The sequence below is a fragment of the Xyrauchen texanus genome, chromosome 9 (assembly GCF_025860055.1).
Source record: "Xyrauchen texanus isolate HMW12.3.18 chromosome 9, RBS_HiC_50CHRs, whole genome shotgun sequence".
In the NCBI taxonomy this organism is placed as follows: Eukaryota; Metazoa; Chordata; class Actinopteri; order Cypriniformes; family Catostomidae; genus Xyrauchen; species Xyrauchen texanus.
In genome coordinates, this window is record NC_068284.1 from 14,278,795 (window position 1) to 14,291,940 (window position 13,146).

Genomic DNA, 13,146 nt, shown 5'->3' on the forward strand with positions numbered 1-13,146 from the left:
TTACAGTCGTTTTAGGGTTTGTTGACCTTACATCCTCATAGCAACAAAGTTGTAAAATTAGCTATAACTTCAAACAGAAAAGTTTAGTAAGCAATTTTCATACTCTAAAATCATGTGAACATGCATATTGTTTATGTTTTGTGAATGTACTTTTGAAACAGTGAGTATTAGACCCATGCCCACCCAGAATATTACAGATTATTCTTTGTCTGTAAATATATATTTACTAAATAGTTTTTTTTTAAAGCATAAATTCTGATTTCTGAATGTGTGAAAGAACTGTTTGAATGCTCTGCTTCTCGGTTGTTAAGGATAATTTGTTCAAATAAAAATTGTGTGAAAACCTGGCCCATTCATTATTTTTATTCCCACCCAAAAGTAATTTCTCAAAAATTAAACCCAGTGATTTTAACGTTTACGGATTGGCCCCATTCACTTCTATTGTAAGTACCTCGCTTTAACCTCATCTTTTTTCTCTTGAGACAAAGGGATGCATGATTCAACTAAAGACGATTTATGAAGAAACCTCAAACTTCATACCATTCTATTGCTAAACTCTAATAGAAACTAAATTCTTCTAGAAAACGCAAACCCCTCCAAACTCTGAAATGACAGCAAAGCTGTTGGTTGAAACATGTTAGATGTGTTTTAATACAATATGACACTTGAAAAAACTAATTAATTTACCATTAAGAACATAGCCATTGTCATTGATGTTTAAAAAATATTCCTAGAGGACATTAATTGAAATAATCAGAGGTGAAAACCATAATTTCATGACCTACTGTATTAAAAGTATCGGTGTGTATTTAACACAATAACACATGCAAATGGCTTCATGGTTTATTGTTATTTAGCAGTAACATGTGACATGTTAATCATTCATTAATTACAGGTTGCCCATCTCCTATCAACCAATGAAGATTCCCAGCAGTTGATAACAGAATATCAGACAGAAATTTAGAAGCACCTGGAGGGTAACTCATACCACACTGAATTTGTTATTTGTTTTGTAGTGAAATAAATATAGCAGTAATTTTAAAGTAATTTTTACATTGTAATCAATACAAACATGTACAAAATAAAGCTCTAACAGCTAGCTTATAAATAACTATTATTCATAATTGTTTTTTATCTATAAAATGTATAATTTTGTATCACTTCTAAAGAAGAAAACCTTGTAAGATTTATTGGCTAATATGAGTTCATTTCAGTAGTAAATAAAATAAAAACATTTGATTAAACTTTTTGAAGCTGGTGTTTCCAGCATGCACCAGGCTTGAATTATTAATGAGATTGCATTGTTTCACTGTTTGTACGTTTATTTACGCAGTTTGTATTGTTGATCTTGTTGTATGTTTTGTAACTTCTTGTTTCTTGAAATCTGAAGTTATTTCTACTCAAAATGACCTGTTCATGATCAAAAAACAAAATTCTATTGATTGTTACCATCATTGTGTTGTAGAAAATAAATGTACATGGTATTAAAGTGCCACAATTTTCCATCATTATATGTAGGAACAGTGTGAGCTAGGAATTAAATTAAACTGTCTTTATTCGACATTATTCTGTAAGGAAATTTATAATGGAATTAGTCGCGTTCGACAACCATTATAAATGAGATAAATTACAGATAACTAGAATGTTTGTCTGAATAAAATTCTCCACCATTAAAATCGTAATACAACGTGTCATTGTATCCGCTCACAATTTGTACTGTAAGGTATTAGCTTTAATAAGTGAATTATGATTAATTCACTTATTTAAGTGATATTATTCTCATGGTTTATTGAAAATAATATCACACGTATTAAGGTACAGCTTTGAAATTAAAACAGGGATGAGATTATTTATCAAAATATACCACAATCAAATTATCTTTGAATAGTGACAAACTGTATTGCTATTCTAAACATAAAACTAATCTAACACATACAACATGTAACAGGTTGGTGATTAGTGATAGAGTGTGAAGTAAATTATCAATACAGAGAAAATTAACTTTATGGAGTCTGTTGACCGTGCCATAAGAACAATATATCCTTCTTTGAGTCTAAATCGATTTGCTGTCAGATTACCCAAAGTATTCAACTAATACACCAGCACTTTGAGCAAAAGTCTGGAGATGTACTTGTGTGTCGTTCATTCCATCGATGTTTTGGACTTTGATATGATCACAGATAGTTATTGTCTGGTTGAAGCGAGACCTTCTGCAAGGAGAACTCACGACTCCAGTTGGGTGTGTGAACTATAGAGCAGAGAATGAGAGGCTTCCTCGGGACTTTGTGGAGGATCTGGAAGCAGCAAGAGACGCTTCCAAATAGAGCGTTGCAAGAGTGAAAATCAGCAGAAGAGGAAGATCAAGAGAAGAGAAGAAGAGAGAGTTCTTCCTTGGGTAGGACAGTTTTGTACTGAAATTGGCTGCACCCCAAAGGTGTCCTGAGCCAATCAGAAGTGATTTTCCAGAGTTAGATGGTCGACTTTCCTGCCCCTTTTCAGAGTTGATTTACAATCCTTTGTGGAGTATTCTTACAAACTCCTGCTCAAAAATAGTGCATGTTTAATCATGAACTTTTATATGTTGACAAAAGTACAAGAGACATGACATTCGTTGTGATCAACATGTAAACAAGCAAGCATTTACATACTAAGATATTCTTTCATGAATATTATACATGTAGGTAACAAACATTAAAATCCCTGGTTACAAATCATATTGGTTATTCATTAGTTTTACAACATGGATAATACATTACATGTTATGAGCAACCTGATTGTCGGGGTATAATATCAAGTTGAACCTTGAAGTTACCATACAAGATTAAAGATTATAATCATCAATTTGTTAGTTAGAAGTGATTACAGATCACTACACATATTTTAAAAAGGTACACCAGTCTATAATCATTAATTTGTCAGTTATAAAAATGTTCGCAGGTCATAGAGTCATTTTCAGAATTATCTAGCAAGGCTAGATATGGTGTATATTCTGTGGGTCCATGCGGTCTCTGCTGAGCTAAGAGAGAATGTCCTTGGAATGTGCAGAGGGGGAGAAACAGATGCCCATGTTTTAGATCCATGTTGATTTTGGGCCTTGCGACTGTCTTCATGAGTCTCCGTTTCCTGATATGGCCGCAGATTTATGCATTTAAGGCCACAAGGTGTTACTTGGCCATTTGGTCTTACCGAGGGTTTAAGTTTGTGGAACAAAGAAGGATCTTCTTTATTGGTCAGATCTATCAATACAAACCCTAATTTGAGATTAAGCAGGCATGGGAGAGACGGTCTTCCTCAGCAATTTAGGTGTCATGGATTTTCATGGCTCTCTAATGGCTTGGTGGGGGATCTCTTTGATCTGTGGAATGTGTTGTTGTGTTCATTTGATGGCTTTGTTCGTGGATAATCCTACATTGTTTTGTGCACCCAGTGTTAAGGTCTGCATGCGCAACTCTGAATTTTGTTTCTACATCCAAAAACGCAAGGTGATGCTGTCTAATAGACTTCATACTGTAGCATACATTATGCTTACTTGTGGAAAATGTCTGTATATCATGTGGTATATTAAATGTGATTATAGGAAAAGTTCTAATAAAAATACAATTTATATAAATAATATGCTCATTAAACATATTTAAAGTTACTGTATTGATTAAAATATTTAAGTTAAACTTACTCAATCACAGTTAATATTATACATACATAATATTATTCCACAGGTAAGTAGATTTTACTTAATTTAATACCAATAAAATGCACTTAAAAAAACTGTGCAAAACTAGCAAAAAAAATGTATCTTTATCTTTCTGTTCGTTTTTTCAGTGCAGCAGAGAAGCTACTCTCACAGAAATGTGGTCCTATGACATTGCACTGTGTAATGAGGTTAAGTGCTGCTGAATCTGCCCCAACAAACTGATAAAGCTACATGGAGGAGTAACAAAACATCTTAAAACCTATAAATGAACATTTTCAAGGTCATGTAGGTCCCAGCACAATGCGACTCCTGCTCAGCATTAATTCAGGCATTGTGAGGTTCTGTGAGATGGATTCTGATTGATGATCTCTCTTAGGCTCTGTAATTCTCTGCCTTTGCTCACAGACACTAACAATGCAGCCATGCCAGAGAAAGTCTCCTTCTGAAGCTTTCCAGATATTTTATAACAAAAGAATGCCCAAGAATGCTCATCGTTTCTGTTTGAAAATGAATAAGTTAAGAAAAGATGCTCTCTGAAACAACTTGCATGAGGCTATGGGAATTATTTATTTATTTGTTTGTTTGTTTTTTGGTGTAGAAAGGTATATACAGACTTGGCAATTTCAACTTAACCTGACTCAGAAATTACAGGCTTAACCTAAAGTATTTGGGTTGATTCTGTCATATTAAATAAATATTTTTGACTTCAATAAAACTAGTTTATTTAGATGTAACCACATCTAAATGGGGGGTGACACACACACACACACAACTCAGTTGGTGGCTCGCACAGACCGAACACTTACAGTGCAGAATTAATATATTACAGTCTATTAGTATGATATAAGTATTATGTGAATATATGCATATTATATACTTTGAATATTTGTAGTATTTTAAAGATTCAAGTATTGCAAATTAATTGCAAAAAAGCTGAAAAAATAAAGGACATCTTGTGGAGCACTTGCTTCTGTTTCACACATGACAATAAAAGACTGAGCACAAGCTAGCCCAGAATAAATTTTTTATTCAATTACAATATTGACAATTGTGCATGTGCACCAGAGTTTTTTACTCTGTGCTTGAGCATTGTGAGATTTAAATGTATCCAAGAGGCTCGAGTGTTTTGACTACGTTCACCAAAATTCATTCAGATCCATTTAATGATTCAGAGACCATTTCTGGTGATGCCAGCAGGTTGTGATAAATGAGTGTCTTGTCTGAAATGAGTTAGTCACTGAATCAACAAACAAAAGAACATTTTAATCCTTTCAAATTTGTACATACAGACCTTCAAAGAGACTTTAGCAGAGGTTTTAAGCATAATAAGAATAAAGCAAATCTATAATTTCCCTTCGGTTTGAGAGCTGCTGAGCATGACTTTTATCAAAAGACAACAATAATAGTCTCAATAGTTTCAATAATGTCCATACATTTTCATGTATAAAAAAGCATGTCTACAAATCTATTCAATTCAGTAAAATGTATTCAGTAAAGTGTTTTAAGAACACAGCAGATCTATCTTTTTTCCAACAGTTTGTCGACTGCACACCAACATAGAGGTAAAGAACTGGAACTGATATTAAAAATAGCTTTACATATTTAACACAGATCTAGTAATCTGCTTAAATTGGCAAAAACAACCGATCAAACTATTACATCACAAACATAATGTAAAAAGCATAACTTAATAAAGACTCTGAGATAAACTCCACTTACAACGTGTGCTTAAAAGAAGGGTTGTCCTATGTTTTTGCTTTTTTCTGCAGTGCATTTCATGTAATGTTGCCAATCAAGAATGATATGCCGATAAATAACTCTCGTTTGTGTGTTCCTCATCTCTAGATTATTCATTTAGATCAACATCAATGAATGAACATGGATGAACATGGAGCATTGTTGAAAGCAACTTTGTAAAAATGAACCGAGCCATGTTGATAAGACTGTCTGACTGATGGTCTATTATTTAAGGGTTGATTCAGCTCATGAAACTCACCTGTGATTGGCTGGATGGTCGCTCAATCAGCCCACCATAACAAAACGCATAGAAAAATGTATACAAATCCACCATTTGGACTCGATATGGGTTTAGCTTCAAAAAGTGAAGGGGACGTGTCCCCCACGTCTGCGACGCCTTTAAGTGAAGTAGTGAATAAAACTGATGCTTAGAGAAATGTATATGCAATTTTAGAAATGAGCTTATTGAAAAATGACTGGACATAAGGCTTACCCTCATGGCTATGTGTGTATTCTTATCCGTGTATCTCACAGCATGAGGCTCTGTAAAAAGCACTCTAATGATGTTCTCTAAAAAATTTTCCTCTTCTCAATTCCTTAAGAAAAGTTCACTTAGAAACTGGCTTTTAAATAGACAGTACATACATTAGATGGCTTTGAGGTCTTGGGAAAAGGGTTTGTCCATTGAAAAATGTTTAATATTATCCAGTTTAAGCAAAGGTTATACTGTATGCATCAGATCTATGGTATACTTATCTAATGATCAGTGGAAAAGCTCAAGTTAATATTAAAGCAGTGTGCCAGAGTTGTTTATTTTATGTTATCCAAGACTATCGCCTTAAAGAATGTAAATAGCCATTTCATTGAGTTTTGTTTTGTGAGTCAGAACTGCATCTTTAATGAATCAACTACAATTCAAGAAAGAGCACTTTGGTAAAATTGAGAAACAGATCAATATTTAAGTCCTTTTTCACTGTAAATCACCACTTTCCCTTTCACTTCCAAATTCTTGTTCTTGTGTTCTTTTGCATTTGTTGTGTATATCGCCACCTACTGGAAAGGAGGAGAATTTAAGGACCCAAAAATGAATATTCTCTCATGATTGACTCCCAGATGTGTAAGAATTTCCTTCTTTAGCAGAACTGAAGTGAAGATTTTTATAAGCACATTTCAGCTCTGTCTGTTTAAAACGTTTTAACCTTAAATCATTGCTTCCACCCAGCGCTGTATTGCTGTTTGAAATGACCTAACTCTTGTGTGATGTTCGTTCCTCTGTTGTATAAAAAATGTGGGCTTCTGACTTCTTGCATGAACGTGCCACAGCGCTTACACTGATTCGTCATCTGCTGAGAGGAAGCGATTTCTTGAAGTTAAAAACATTTTGATTATCGATTTGTTTTATACACAAACCTATCAATTTGCTTCAGAAGGCATTTATTGATTGACTGGGGTCGTGTGGATTTCTTTTATGCTGCCTAAATATGCCTTTTAGACCACTGAATAGCCAGCAGTCTAATGGCACCCATTCATTTGCATTGAATGGACAAAAAAGAGATGAAATGTGCTTATAAAAATCTTTATTTCGGTTATGCTTAATAAGGAAAGTCATACACATCTGGGATGGCTTAAAGGTAGGTAAATAATGAGAGGATTTTCATTTTTGGGAGACCTAACCCTTTAAATATTTATCTGTTTCTCACCCATACCTATCATATAGCTTCTGAAGACATCGATTTAACCACTGGAGTCATATGGATTACTTTTATGCTCCCTTTATATGATTTTTGAAACTTCAAAGCTTGGTTACCATTGGTTACCATTCACTTGCATTGTTTTGATCTACAGAGCTGAAATATATTTCTAAAAATCTTTGTTTGTGTTGTGCAGAAGAAAGTCATACACATCTGGGATGGCATGAGAGTGAGTAAATGATAAGAGAATTTTCATTTTTGTGTGAACTGTTCCTTCTAAGCTGATTTTGTGATTTCTGGGACACTAGCACCACTGAGTAAAATGAACATTGTTTTTAAAACAGCTTTTTGAATACAGCCTTCATCTGAACATTGGTCAAACAAAATGATAGTCCTGCTCCCAGATCATGCCATTGGTTGAGTCATGTTGTTTGGGCGGGTCTAAGGAGCTCACACAAAATAAACACAATAATTGTTATAGTGCCACAGAGACACAGGGTGAAATCCAATCAAAAGTAATCATCCCTATTGACAGCAAAGTGCTCTTGATGAGGGCACTCTGAAGGGAGCATGGCATTACTATATGAACGCACTCCTCGCTAATAGTCTTGTGGAAGGGCCCTTCGTGAAAACATTTTGGTTGGAAAAGACCCTTCTAGTGGCGTCCCCTTCCCACAGTGCCCTTCAAGGGCACAAAAATTATGTTTGAAAACACTCATATTCGAGAATACTTACCTATAAATGACTTATGGTTGTTTCTGCATATTAAGCTGGGATAGAAGTATTTCAACACTGAAAAAGTTACAGTCTTCAGTATAAAGTATTAAAAATACATAAATATGTATGCAACATTTAGTGATGTCCCACATCAGCTATGTTTACCTGGAAACACTGTAACAACATTCAGGCAAGAAAGCAAAGGCTGTGTCAGTTCTAGCTAATTCAGAGAGTAGATTTTGGTGACATCTAGTGTACAGTATAACATGCAGTAAATATATGAGAACTTATAAGTCAAATGACCTCTGTTTGTGTTGACAGCTTTATAATCAGATTGAAAGCAGTCTCTTGGATTAAGGGCTGTAGTAAGGACACATTTGCATACTTAAATGTTTAGTTAAATATCACAGGCAGAGCATTCATTTATCTTTTTTATTCAAAATACATATTTAAAAAAAATATATGTGGTTAATGTGGGTGCTACTCTCAAAACAAAGAAGTATTTTATAATTATGACCTGATATTTTCATATTATTATGAAGTATTGACTAAAATAATAAGTGTAGATCACAAATCAACAGATTGATAAGTGTATCATTGTTTACACTGATTGCAAAATTCCTCACACGCCTTACAGCAGGCTTTATATCACTGACTGTAAGACTGACTGAAGAATGTTTAAGTGTGTTTATTAAGCATGTATAACATGTGAACTAAATTGATCACTATTTGGCAAGTATTGCATACAAAAAAAAAAAAATCACCCTTTTTATTCATGTTGTTATAATCACCAATCAATGCTTTATAATTCATATGTAAATTATTTATGAGTTATTAATGAACCCCTTTATAAACCCTTAACAAAGGGAACACTCATGTAAAGTGTTACCAAGGTATAATTTTCTGTTTATCTTTAATTGGCTGATATTGCAGTTGTCTTGGACTTATACTGACACCTAGTGGTTTGGATGCAGCATCACACACTGATTCCATTGAATAAATGCTCTTGTAAGATATGATTCATTTATTTCACAAGCAAAAGTGTAATAGGGGGATACTAAGATAAAGTTTATTCAGTTAGTCATGTGATCTCAATATAGTGGGCCCTCTGAGGTGATCTGCCCCATGTAAATAAATAAATACATTTAAAAAAACTCATGTCAAAGTGCAAATTATTTTAAACAGATTAATTTCGGTGTGTAAAAGAAATATTACACAGTGCGCCTTTAAGTGCTTTAGAAAAATAGTTATTTCCCATATTGATTGTATCGTTCACATATCCTTGGACTATCTTCAGTTGCAAATAGCACAAACAAATCTGCATATAACACCTTTTCCCCAGCCTTTCACACAGTCATTGAGCACATCAAATGTAATATGTAGGACAGGATGCTTATGATTTATTGCCTACAGCTTTGCCTTTAACACAATAACTTCTTCAAAACTGGTCTTAAAACTCAGGGAGCTGAGTACATCTATCTGCAACTGGGTACTCTGCAAATATAAGTGCAATGAATAAGTGCAGACACTATGTTTTCAAGACTAAAAACACTTTGTATGGGTTCTTTTTATAACACATTGTGTAGGTAGCGCATCCTGAGTGTTTGGTAAATTTTTCAAAGCACTCAGCCTTACAGAGCTGCTGCGTCATCCCTAAATTATGCTCACTATTCACCTATGACTGACTGCATCTCCAAACACTAGCAGCAATGTCAGCAAAACAAATGTAATTATTTTTAACATCAGAAAACGAAGGACAACTCGAAGGAATTACTTTGACATTATTTTACTGAAATATTGTGAGGCGCTGTAACTATGCAATTACAACATATATAGTATAAAAATATAGCATACAAGTTCCTCCTTTAGGATAAACTGAGCTTTGTGATCAATGAAAAAATGTTTGTTTTTACAACAAATTAAGTAACATTTAATTTAATGGTGGATATGCAAGTGGCAAGCTAGTAAAATTGTGGTCTAATATACAGTTGAAGTCAGAAGTCATTAAAACACATTTTTTTAACTACTCCACAGATTTAATATTAGCAAACTATAGTTTTGGCCAGTCGTTTGGAACATCTACTTTCTGCAAGTAATTTTTCCAGAAACTGTTTACAGACAGACTGTTTCACTTTTAATTGACTATATCACACCAGTAGGTAAAAAATTTGCATTAGCAGCTTGTCAATTTCAAGAAAATGATGTCAAGCCTTCGATTCTGATAGGAGGTGTACTGAATTGAAAGTATACCTGTGGATGTATTTTAAGTCCTACCTTCAAACTCAGTGCTTCTTAGCTTGACATCATGGGAAAATCAAAAGAAATCAGCCAAGACTTTAGAAAAAGATTGTGGACCTCCACAAGTCCGGTTCATCCTTGGGAGCAATTTCCAAATGCCAGAAGGTATCACGTTCATCTGTACAAACAATAGTATGCAAGTATAAACACCATGGGACCACAGAGCCATCATAACTGTCATAACTGGAGCATTCTGTCTACTAGAAATTAACGTAGTTTGGTGCGAAAAGTGCAAATCAATCCCGACATCCTATATCCAAAGTGTCCTATATCGACAAAACCTGAAATGCTGCTCAGCAAGGAAGAAGTCACTGCTCCAAAACCGCCATAAAAAAGCCAGACTACAGTTTGCAAGTGCACATGGGGACAAAGATCTTAATTTTTGGAGAAATGTCCTCTGGACTAATTAAACAAATACTGAATTGTTTGGCCATAATGACCATTGTTATGTTTGGAGGGAAAAACGAGGATTGCAAACTGAAGAACACCATCCCAACCGTGAACATGGGGGTGGTAGCATCATGTTGTGGGGTTGCTTTGCTGCAGAAGGGACTGGTGCACTTCACAAAATAGATGACATCATGAGGACAGAAAATTATGTGGATATATTGAAGCAACATCTCAAGACATCAGCCAGGAAGTTAAAGCTTGGTCGCAAATGGGTCTTCCAAATGGACAATGACCCCAAGCATACCTCCAAAGTCAAGGCATCACAAAGCCCCGACCACAAACCGATAGATAATTTGTGGGCAGAACTAAAAAAGTGTGCGTGAGCAAGGAGGCCTACAAACCTGACTCAATTACACCAGTTCTGTCTGGAGGAATGGGCCAAAATTTCAGCAACTTATTGTGAGAAGCTTGTGGAAGGCTACCCAAAATGTTTGACCCAAGTTAAAAATGTAAAGACAATGCTACCAAATACTAAGAAAGAGTATGTAAACTTCTGACCCACTGGAAGTGTGATAAAAGAAATAAAAGCAGAAATAAATTATTCTCTTTAATATTATTATGATATTTCACATTCTTTTTCTGTATTATTTTCTCCCCAATTTGGAATGCCCAATTCCCAATACACTCTAAGTTCTCGTTATGGCTTCATTCTGCACATCTAATCACGTGGCTTGTTGAGCGCCTGTGGAGGCTTCACTCTGTTCTCCGCAGCATCCACGCACAGCTCACCTTGTGCCCCACCGAGAGCGAGAACCACATCATAGCAACCACGAGGAGGTTACCCCATGTGACTCTATGCTCCCTAGCATTCAGGCCAATTTGGTTGCTTAGGAGACCTGACATGAAGTCACTCAACACACCCTGGATTAGAACTTGCAACTTCAGGGTTGGTAGTCATTGTCTTTACTTGCTGAGCTACCCAGGCCCCCGACATTTCACATTCTCTTTCTTATCAACAATTTTATTGACTTCAAATAACATCACATTATATTATTTACAACCCTTCCTCCCGAACATTCCAACTCTTCCAATTCTGCTACCCTGCCCATCTCCTCGTAACACTCGTGAAACGAGGGCACTCCAGCCATCTTCCATACTCGAAGGATAACCTGTCTGTCTATCATAACACCGACCAGGTCTTATCTTAACTGACCACCAAAAACATGAGCTATGTTCCCATCTTCTGATTGGCAAAGCCAGCAGGTGGGTGTGTCTTTAAGACCCAGCCTATACAATCTAGAGGGGATCCAATAGAATCTACAGTATGTATAATCTTGAATTGCATAAGGCACACCCTTGCATCTCTAGATGTAGTCTTGATGTTTTTTAGAATCCTAGCCCACACTCCCTCCTCCAATACCAAGTTTAGATCTAACATAATCTCTTGAGCGAAGTTAAAGCTCCGTCCCCCAGACTCTGAATTAGCAAGGAATAATATACACTGATGCCTCATGACCTTTTCCAAAAGCAGTAAATCACTATTCCCAGAGTGTCTGCCAAATTTAGGGGGGTGTATACTACTCCAAAAGATAGTACAGAGCAGGTGGTACAGCTGTAAATACCAAAAGAGCTGAGATCTGGGAATCCTAAAATGTTGAACCATATTTTCAAAGGATCTCAACACTCCACTCTCATATAGGTCACGAGTGTATAAACCTCCCTCACAATCCACTCTGACCAGCAGAAAGGGGACTTATTAATATGTAATTTTGGGTTCAGCCTTATGCTCGAGGCAACATTTAAATAAATGTCTGAATTAAACACTGAGTGCAAATGTGAGATAATGGGGTGTAATTAAACTTCTTGGATTAGTTTGATAGAAAGGCTTTGAAATGGCGAAATAGGGGCAAGAGCTTCTTGTTCAAAACAAAATCAGTGAGGGGCTCTCTCAGGTGGAAGCAACCAATGAGCCAAATGTTTGAGACCGAATGCATAATAAACATTTCACATTCTTAAAATAAAGCAGTGATTCTAACTGACCTCATTTTTTATGCGAGCACCTTATGCAGTCCAAAGATGTCTGAAAGTGGACTGATTTGCTAAAAAGACTTTGATAGAATACAAAAAGCATTGCATAAATGTAGGCTATACTGTATAAATATAATCCGGCTTCACAATATTTTAGTAACAAAAAATAAAAAAAGAGAGTAAAGAATGGTGGAGACAAAATAACATTGTATCAGCATCTGTCAAACGTGATGAACCAACCTAGATGACATGTGGAGATCATAGTAGGGTTTCGAATAAGTCTGAATTAAAGAATAATTTTATAATGTTATTTTATAATGCTGTTATAATTGTATGCACTGGTTTGCTATAACCTAAATGAAAGGGTCAATGGACAGATGTCTACAGAACGTTTGTTGGCTGAACAACCATAACGTAAGAAAACTCATAGCTTCTACTCCGCTTTACTTCATTTGCATTAATGTGTACAACACAAAAAGATACATAGGAGGAATAATCTTAAAAAGTCTTAAAAATCCATAAAATTCAGATTTTAAGTAGGCCTACCACTAACACAAACGATCAGGTTGTGGGGAATACCCAAAATCCCTTACG